Genomic DNA, 8,666 nt, shown 5'->3' with positions numbered 1-8,666 from the left:
GACTCCAGACCATCAGGAGATGATTCGCTTCCTCGTGTTGTATAATTTACATGATGTTTTAGTGCTTGGATTACCATGGTTACAATCTCATAACCCAGTACTGGACTGGAAAACTATGTCTGTGTTAAGCTGGGGATGTCGGGGGGCTCATGGGGACATACCTTTGGTTCCTATCTCGTCATCTATTCCCTCTGAGATTCCTGCATTTTTGTCGGATTTTGGGGATATTTTTGAAGAGCCTAAAATTGGTTCTCTCCCTCCCCACAGAGAGTGTGATTGCGCCATAGATCTGATTCCAGGCAGTAAATTTCCAAAGGGTCGTTTGTTTAACCTATCTGTACCTGAGCATGCTGCCATGCGAGAATATGTTAAGGAGTCCCTGGAAAAGGGACATATTCGTCCTTCTTCATCACCTTTAGGAGCTGGGTTTTTCTTTGTCTCTAAAAAGGATGGCTCGCTGAGGCCTTGTATTGATTATCGACTCCTGAATAAAATTACTCTCAAATATCAGTATCCGTTGCCGCTGCTTACTGATTTGTTTGCTCGCATAAGGGGGGCTAAGTGGTTCTCCAAGATTGATCTCCGTGGGGCGTATAATTTGGTGCGAATTAAGCAAGGGGATGAGTGGAAAACCGCATTTAATACGCCTGAGGGCCACTTTGAGTATTTAGTAATGCCTTTCGGCCTTTCTAATGCGCCTTCAGTTTTTCAGTCCTTTATGCATGATATTTTCCGTGAATATCTGGATAAATTTATGATTGTGTATTTGGACGATATTTTGATTTTTTCTGAGGACTGGGAGTCTCATGTTCAGCAGGTCAGGAGGGTTTTTCAGGTCTTGCGGGAGAATTCTCTGTGTGTAAAGGGTTCTAAGTGTGTTTTTGGGGTTCAAAAGATTTCCTTTTTGGGGTACATTTTTTCCCCTTCTTCTGTTGAGATGGACCCTGTCAAGGTTCGGGCTATTTGTGACTGGACGCAGCCTACTTCTCTAAAGGGTCTTCAGAAGTTCTTGGGCTTTGCTAATTTTTATCGTCGATTTATAACTGGTTTTTCTGGTGTTGCTAAGCCTCTTACGGATTTGACTAAGAAGGGTGCTGATGTTGCCAATTGGTCCTCTGCCGCGGTGGAGGCCTTTCGGGAACTTAAGCGCCGCTTTTCGTCTGCCCCTGTGTTGCGCCAGCCCGATGTCTCTCTCCCCTTTCAGGTTGAGGTCGATGCTTCCGAGATCGGAGCGGGGGCGGTTTTGTCGCAGAAAAGTTCCGATTGCTCAGTGATGAGACCTTGTGCGTTCTTTTCTCGAAAATTTTCTGCTGCCGAAAGAAATTATGATGTCGGTAATCGGGAGCTTTTGGCCATGAAGTGGGCATTTGAGGAGTGGCGTCATTGGCTTGAGGGTGCTAGACATCAGGTGGTGGTTTTGACTGATCACAAGAATCTGATTTATCTTGAGTCTGCCAGGCGCCTGAATCCTAGACAGGCGCGCTGGTCGTTGTTTTTCTCTCGGTTTAATTTTGTGGTCTCATATCTACCAGGTTCTAAGAATGTGAAGGCGGATGCCCTTTCTAGGAGTTTTGAGCCTGATTCCCCTGGTGATTCGGGACCTACAGGTATCCTTAAGGATGGGGTGATATTATCCGCTATTTCCCCAGATCTGCGACGTGCTTTGCAAGAGTTTCAGGCGGATAGACCTGATCGCTGTCCACCTGGTAGACTGTTTGTTCCTGATGATTGGACCAGTAGAGTCATCTCGGAGGTTCATTCTTCTATGCTGGCGGGTCATCCTGGAATTTTTGGTACCAGGGATTTGGTGGCTAGATCCTTCTGGTGGCCATCTCTGTCTCGTGATGTGCGTGTTTTTGTGCAGTCTTGTGATGTGTGTGCTCGGGCCAAGCCTTGTTGTTCTAGGGCTAGCGGGTTGTTGTTGCCCTTGCCTATTCCGAAGAGGCCTTGGACGCACATCTCGATGGACTTTATTTCTGATCTTCCTGTCTCTCAGAGGATGTCTGTTATCTGGGTGGTGTGTGATCGTTTTTCTAAGATGGTTCATTTGGTGCCATTGACGAAGTTGCCTTCCTCGTCTGAGTTGGTTCCTTTGTTTTTTCAAAATGTGGTTCGCTTGCATGGTATTCCTGAAAATATCGTTTCTGATAGGTGTACCCAGTTCGTTTCTAGATTTTGGCGGGCATTCTGTGCCAGGTTGGGCATTGATTTGTCTTTTTTGTCTGCCTTCCATCCTCAGACTAATGGCCAGACGGAGCGAACTAATCAAACTTTGGAGACGTATTTGAGGTGTTTTGTGTCTGCGGATCAGGATGATTGGGTGGCCTTTTTGCCGTTGGCGGAGTTTGCTCTTAATAATCGGGCCAGTTCTGCCACTTTGGTTTCCCCTTTCTTTTGCAATTCGGGGTTTCATCCCCGTTTTTCTTCTGGTCAGGTGGAGTCTTCGGATTGTCCTGGAGTAGATGCTGTGGTGGATCGGTTGTATCGGATTTGGGAACAAGTGGTGGACAATTTGAATTTGTCCCAGGAGAGGACTCAGCGGTTTGCTAACCGCCAGCGTCGGGTTGGTCCTCGCCTTCGTGTTGGGGACTTGGTGTGGTTGTCTTCCCGTTTTGTCCCAATGAGGGTTTCTTCTCCTAAATTTAAGCCTCGGTTCATCGGTCCCTTTAGGATTTTGGAGATTATTAACCCTGTTTCCTTTCGTTTGGACCTTCCGGCATCTTTCGCTATCCATAATGTGTTCCATCGGTCGTTGTTGCGGAGATACGAGGTGCCGGTGGTTCCTTCTGCTGGGCCTCCTGCTCCTGTGCTGGTTGAGGGTGAATTGGAGTACGTTATAGAGAAGATCTTGGACTCCCGTATTTCCAGGCGGAGACTCCAGTACCTGGTTAAGTGGAAGGGCTATGGTCAGGAAGATAATTCTTGGGTAACTGCCTCTGATGTTCATGCCTCGGATTTGGTTCGTGCCTTTCATAGGGCTCATCCAGGTCGCCCTGGCAGTTCTTGTGAGGGTTCGGTGCCCCCTCCTTAAGGGGGGGGGGGGTACTGTTGTGATCCGCTTTTTGGCTCCCCTGGTGGTGGCTGGTGGTACTGGAGACTTGTGTGTGCTTTTCTGCCTCAGCTCACCTGCTTCCATCAGTTTTGGGAGTTCCCTATTTAGCCTTGCTCTCCAGTCACTTCCTTGCCGGTCATCATTGTAACCTGAGTCATTCAGTTGCATGTTCCTGCTACTAGTCTGCTGATCAGCTAAGTGGACTCTTGTCCTTATTGTTTTGTTTTTCTTGTCCAGTTTACAGTTTTGTCATTTCCTGTTACTGGAAGCTCTTGTGGACTAAAATTGCCACTCCTGTGTCATGAGTTGACACAGGAGTCTTAAAGTAATTTCAGGATGGGTTTTTGAAAGGGTTTTTCAGCTGACCGTGAAGTCCTCTTTGGTATCCTTCCTCTATCTAGTAAGTGGACCTCGCTTTGCTAAATCTACCTTCAGACTGTGTATGTCTTTTCCTCTTAACTCACCGTTAATATACGTGGGGGCTACTATCATCTTTGGGGAATTTCTCTAGAGGTAAGCCAGGTCTGTTCCTTCCTCTTCCAGGCGTAATTAGTTCTCCGGCTGGCGCATGGCATCTAGGCAGCCGTAGGAATGCTTCCTGGCTACTGTTAGTTGTGTGGTAGATTTAGGTCACGGTCAGCTTGAGTTTCCATCACCCGAGAGCTAGTCTGTTATTTTTGTGTTTCTGATGTTCCCATGCCATTGGGGAATCATGACAGCTGCGCGCAGGAGAAAAGCAGGAGTTCTGGCGGAAGACAGAGCGTGCAGCAGGGTGAGGTATAGGCCTTTGTAGCGGGGCATCTTGTAAGCATAGACCCACCTAGCACATGGGACCTGTGACTGCTGCGTGCATGCAGCCTAGCCTTGTACCAGTGACTGAGCCAGTATATGCTGATCCCTTCTCTGCCTGTACTACGGAGCAGAGACACACTCAGGCGATAACTGTATAAAGAACTGAGACCAGTACAAGGAAACTGTGGGTACGGGAACCCACCTAGTGTAACAAAGGCACGCCATCTGCATCAAGGGACTGGATTTCCGTCTATCCAGGACAACCCCACGACATCACGTGCCACTGTTGTCGGTGAGGTGACACCGTTGAAAATGCAGACGCTGCAGTCAAGAAGCCGACAAACTGATAAGTTGTAGTCTTCTTTCCCCTTCCTGAATATTCGCCTTACACCTGTTTACCCCATTCACCCCTCCAACGCCTATATCGTTATAACCTTTGCTTCCCATATCCATTTCCTCCCTGTGTGGATATTCAACTGTTAATATATTTGTTAACTCTTGATCTGCCTCCTGTCCATGACAACATTCGGATCTCTGCAAGTCTACACAGCCACTCAGTTACTCCCACAGGGTGTGTTTATCTCACCTGTCTGCCATTAGCACATATACATGAGTTGTCCACGCGCCACATTGGAAGCTGTGACAAAGAACGCCGGAGTCACTTTCGAAATGCATTGCATTGCATTCCCCCCAAATAAACGCATTGGTTTTACCTGGAGCTGGACTTTCCTCTTGATGTCTGCAGTTTCTACGTGTGGTGAGGATGACACTTGAGCTCCACACACAAACTATGGCAGGTGAACTCATTTTTGCAAGAATATGGACTGACATTTTGCCTTGCACACCATACGCCATATACCCACCTCTTTGGGTAACAATTGAGGATTTTTTCCACTGTGTTACAAACTTTTTAGGCTACTATTTGCTCAGCAGTTGCCTTGGAGCAATTTTGTTTGTATTACATTAAATATAGTCCCCCACGCTGTGTATCATATGTGGTCCTATGAAGGACAGTGCACGCAATGCGGCTCAAGTTTTTTCCAACCCTCATGCAGAGGATCCTGTGATTAATTCCATGATGGATAATGTGGGTAAATTGGAAAAATTAATTACTTCAAAGATGAAAATGTGGTGGGATAAAACTACATTACAGAACTATGTTGATAAAGATATGGTTACTAGGTGACTTCGAATTAAGAAAACCACCACTATGGTATATTCTCAGAAATTCACTGAGTGGAACCAGATACTCTCAACATGTTCTTTGAAACTAATTCATTTGATTATTCAATATGAGGAGCACAAGCTTAAGAATATCCAAGTGGAAATTAAGTACATTAAAGCATTATTGGATCAACATAAATCAGATGTGGAATATGAGTCTATGCAGAATAAAGTGAACATCTCTATATCTAAATTGGAAGAGCAAATCATGCAAAGAAAAAAGCATAAATTCCAAAGAGACACTAATGATTATGGTCTGAACCAGGTGTATGAATGGGGGAGGTGGCATGAAACCAAACGCATGCCTAAATCCATCAAAGCCCATGTCATCTTTGGCTCTTCAGAATGTGAATCATCCGAAACAACTTACCATGACTCAGACTCTAATGATTCTTTACATAGTGTGTCTTACTATCACAACTCCAAAAAAGTTAGACGGCCAAAAAATGGCCAAAACGTGGTGGACGAAAGTATAGGAAGCCACACAGGCATGACCACCCGCCAGAGGAAGATGATGTAACCCATGACAACAGCAACAATGTTTTAAATGTATCTTTTGTAGATCTCTCCCAGGACCAACTCATGGTTCTTTCATACCTTTCAGGCCTCAACTTTGCATCGGATTATTGGACATTAATAAATTTGTACGGAACCTCACGGTTAAAATACATTTTTGGTCTCTGGATTCTCCTACCAGGCCAGTCAAGAATGGTCACAGAGTTGTTCTGAAGCCACTCCTTTGTTATTTTAGCTGTGTGCTTAGGGTCATTGTCTTGTTGGAAGGTGAACCTTCGGCCAAGTCTGAGGTCCAGAGCACTATGAAAGAGATTTTCATCCAGGATATCTCTGTATTTGGCCGCATTCATGTTTCCTTCAATGACAACCAGTCGTCCTGTCCCTGCAGCTGAAAAAATCCCCATAGCATGATGCTGCCACCACTATGTTTCACTGTTGGGATTGTATTGGGCAGGTGAAGAGCAGTGACTGGTTTTCTCCACAAATACCACTTAGAATTATCACCAAAAAGGTCTATCTTTGTCTCATCAGACCAGAGAATCTTATTTCTCATAGTCTGGGAGTCCTTCATGTGTTTTTTAGCAAATGCTATGCAGGTGTCAGGACTCTGAACATTTTTTACCTTTTGTGCATTACTGCCCTTTTCCAAGATGGCGTCTTTGGTCTCATGTGCACTGTCTCCTGCTATAAAACTCCACCGCAGCCTTCAGTCTGTGCTTGTTATGACCCCAATGGCAGAGGGTCTCAGAAATAATTACTAAGTCTGCAAACACAAAAAACCAGCTCATAGGGCAGTGGTAACTGAGCTGACCATATATCTAATCCTAGCACCACAAATAGCAGCAGCCGGGGAACGTGCCTAAGTTGGTTCTAGACGTCTCGCGCCAGCCGGAGAACTAACTAACCCTAGAAGGGAAAAGAAAGACCTTTCTTGCCTCCAGAGAAAAGACCCCAAAAGTTGAATACAAGCCCCCAACAAATAATAACGGTGAGGTAAGAGGAAAAGACAAACGTAAGAATGAGCTAGGTATTTAGCAAAGAGAGGCCCACTAGCTAATAGCAGAATATAGTAAGATGACTTATATGGTCAGCAAAAACCCTATCAAAATATCCACGCTGGATATTCAAGAACCCCCGAACCGTCTAACGGCCCGGGGGGAGAACACCAGCCCCCTAGAGCTTCCAGCAAGGTCAGGAATCACATTTAGTACAAGCTGGAAAAAAATGAGAGCAAGCAAATAACCAAAAAACAAAGAAGCAAGACTTAGCTTAATTTTGCACGAACCAGGACCAGCAGAAAGCAGCAAACAGAAAGGATCTGATTACAACGATGCCAGGCACTGGACTAAGGATCCAGGAAGTTTATATAGCAACACCCCTGGACTAACGACCCAGGTGGGTGCCAAACTGAGGAAAGACAATCCCAGAGTCATATCACTAGTAACCACAAGAGGGAGCCAAAAAGTCTAATTCACAACAGTGCTAGAGTATTCTGCCTTGCATCCAGCTCCTGACCTCTGAATACTCCCTGGCTCTACACCTGCTCCTGTGAACCTGTGTGGTGATCCTGCTACTCTGCTCTGAGTTCCTGCTGCATACACAAGTTTCAAGTAATCCTCCTTCATCTGCTGTTCGTGTTCACTTCCATCTGCATTTGCTGGTCATGTAAGCTGTTGCTGCTTTGCAATAACCTGAGACTATTAACCAGGCCTCCCTGGTTGAGCTAAGATATGATTTGAACTGCCTAATAAGCATATCTATCTGTGCCTGGACTAAGACAAGGATTTATTCGTGTCAAGTATCCTCAAGAATAACTGTGCTTCATAGACTTTCTGCTTGATTGCATTTTCCTCTGAAGTTTCCTATAGACTGCTAAGCTGCGTTTATTATTTGCACCAAGTGTTATGGACTTGAGTTTCTCTCTGCACCTGTTTGAATCACCGTGTGATAATATAGACTTTACCACTTATAAAACTGTGTCCTGTAGTTGTCTTGTTCTACGCAAAGAGTCTCCTGAGTTATCCCCTATAATTATTACAGCAGGCTTCATATGTCTTGCACAGAGGAGAGGCTTCCACCGGGCCACTCTGCCATAAAGCCCGACTGGTGGAGGGCTGCAGTGATAGTTGACTTTGTGGAACTTTCTCCCATCTCCCTACTGCATCTCTGGAGCTCAGCCACAGTGATCTTGGGATTCTTTTTTACCTCTCTCACCAAGGCTCTTCTCCCACAATTGCACAGTTTGGCTGGACGGCCAGGTCTAGGAAGACTTCTGGTGGTCCCAAACTTCTTCCACTTAAAGGGAACCTGTCACCTAAATTTGGCGGGACAGGTTTGCGGTCATATTGGCGGGGTTTTCGGGTGTTTGACTTACCCTTTCCTTATCCGCTGGCTGCATGCTGGCTGCAATATTGGATTGAAGTTCATGCTCTGTCCTCCGTAGTACACGCCTGCGCAAAGCAATCTTGCCTTGCACACGTGCAGTATGCTTTGCCCAACTGTGGGCAAAGCCGAAAAGCATTAGTGCGCATGCGCCGGCGCACTATGTCCCGGAACACAGCGAAATACTTCCGGAACATAGTGCGCCGGCGCATGCGCACTAATGCTTTTTAGCTTTGCCCGCAGATGGGCAAAGCATACTGCGCATGCGCAAGGCAAGATTACTACTACGGAGGACAGAGCATGAACTTCAATCAAATATTGCGGCCAGCATGCAGCCAGCGGGTAAGGAAAGGGTGAATCAAACACCCGAAAACCCCGCCCATATGACCGCAAACCTGTCCCGCCAAATTCAGGTGACAGGTTCCCTTTAAGGATTATGGAGGCCACTGTGCTCTTAGGAACCTTGAATACGGCAGAAATTCTGTTAGAACCTTGGCCAGATCTGTGCCTTGCCACAATTCTGTCTCTGAACTCCTTGGCCAGTTCCTTTGACCTCATGATTCTCATTTGGTCTGAAATGCACTGTGAGCTGTGAGGTCTTATATAGACAGGTGTGTGCCTTTCCAAATCAAGTCCTATCAGTTTAATTAGACACAGCTGGAAGGAGTAGAACCATCAAGGAAGATCTCAGGGAAATGGA

Source organism: Ranitomeya variabilis, chromosome 2, assembly GCF_051348905.1.
Source record: "Ranitomeya variabilis isolate aRanVar5 chromosome 2, aRanVar5.hap1, whole genome shotgun sequence".
Classification (NCBI taxonomy): domain Eukaryota; kingdom Metazoa; phylum Chordata; class Amphibia; order Anura; family Dendrobatidae; genus Ranitomeya; species Ranitomeya variabilis.
Note: the sequence above shows the minus strand (reverse complement) of the source record.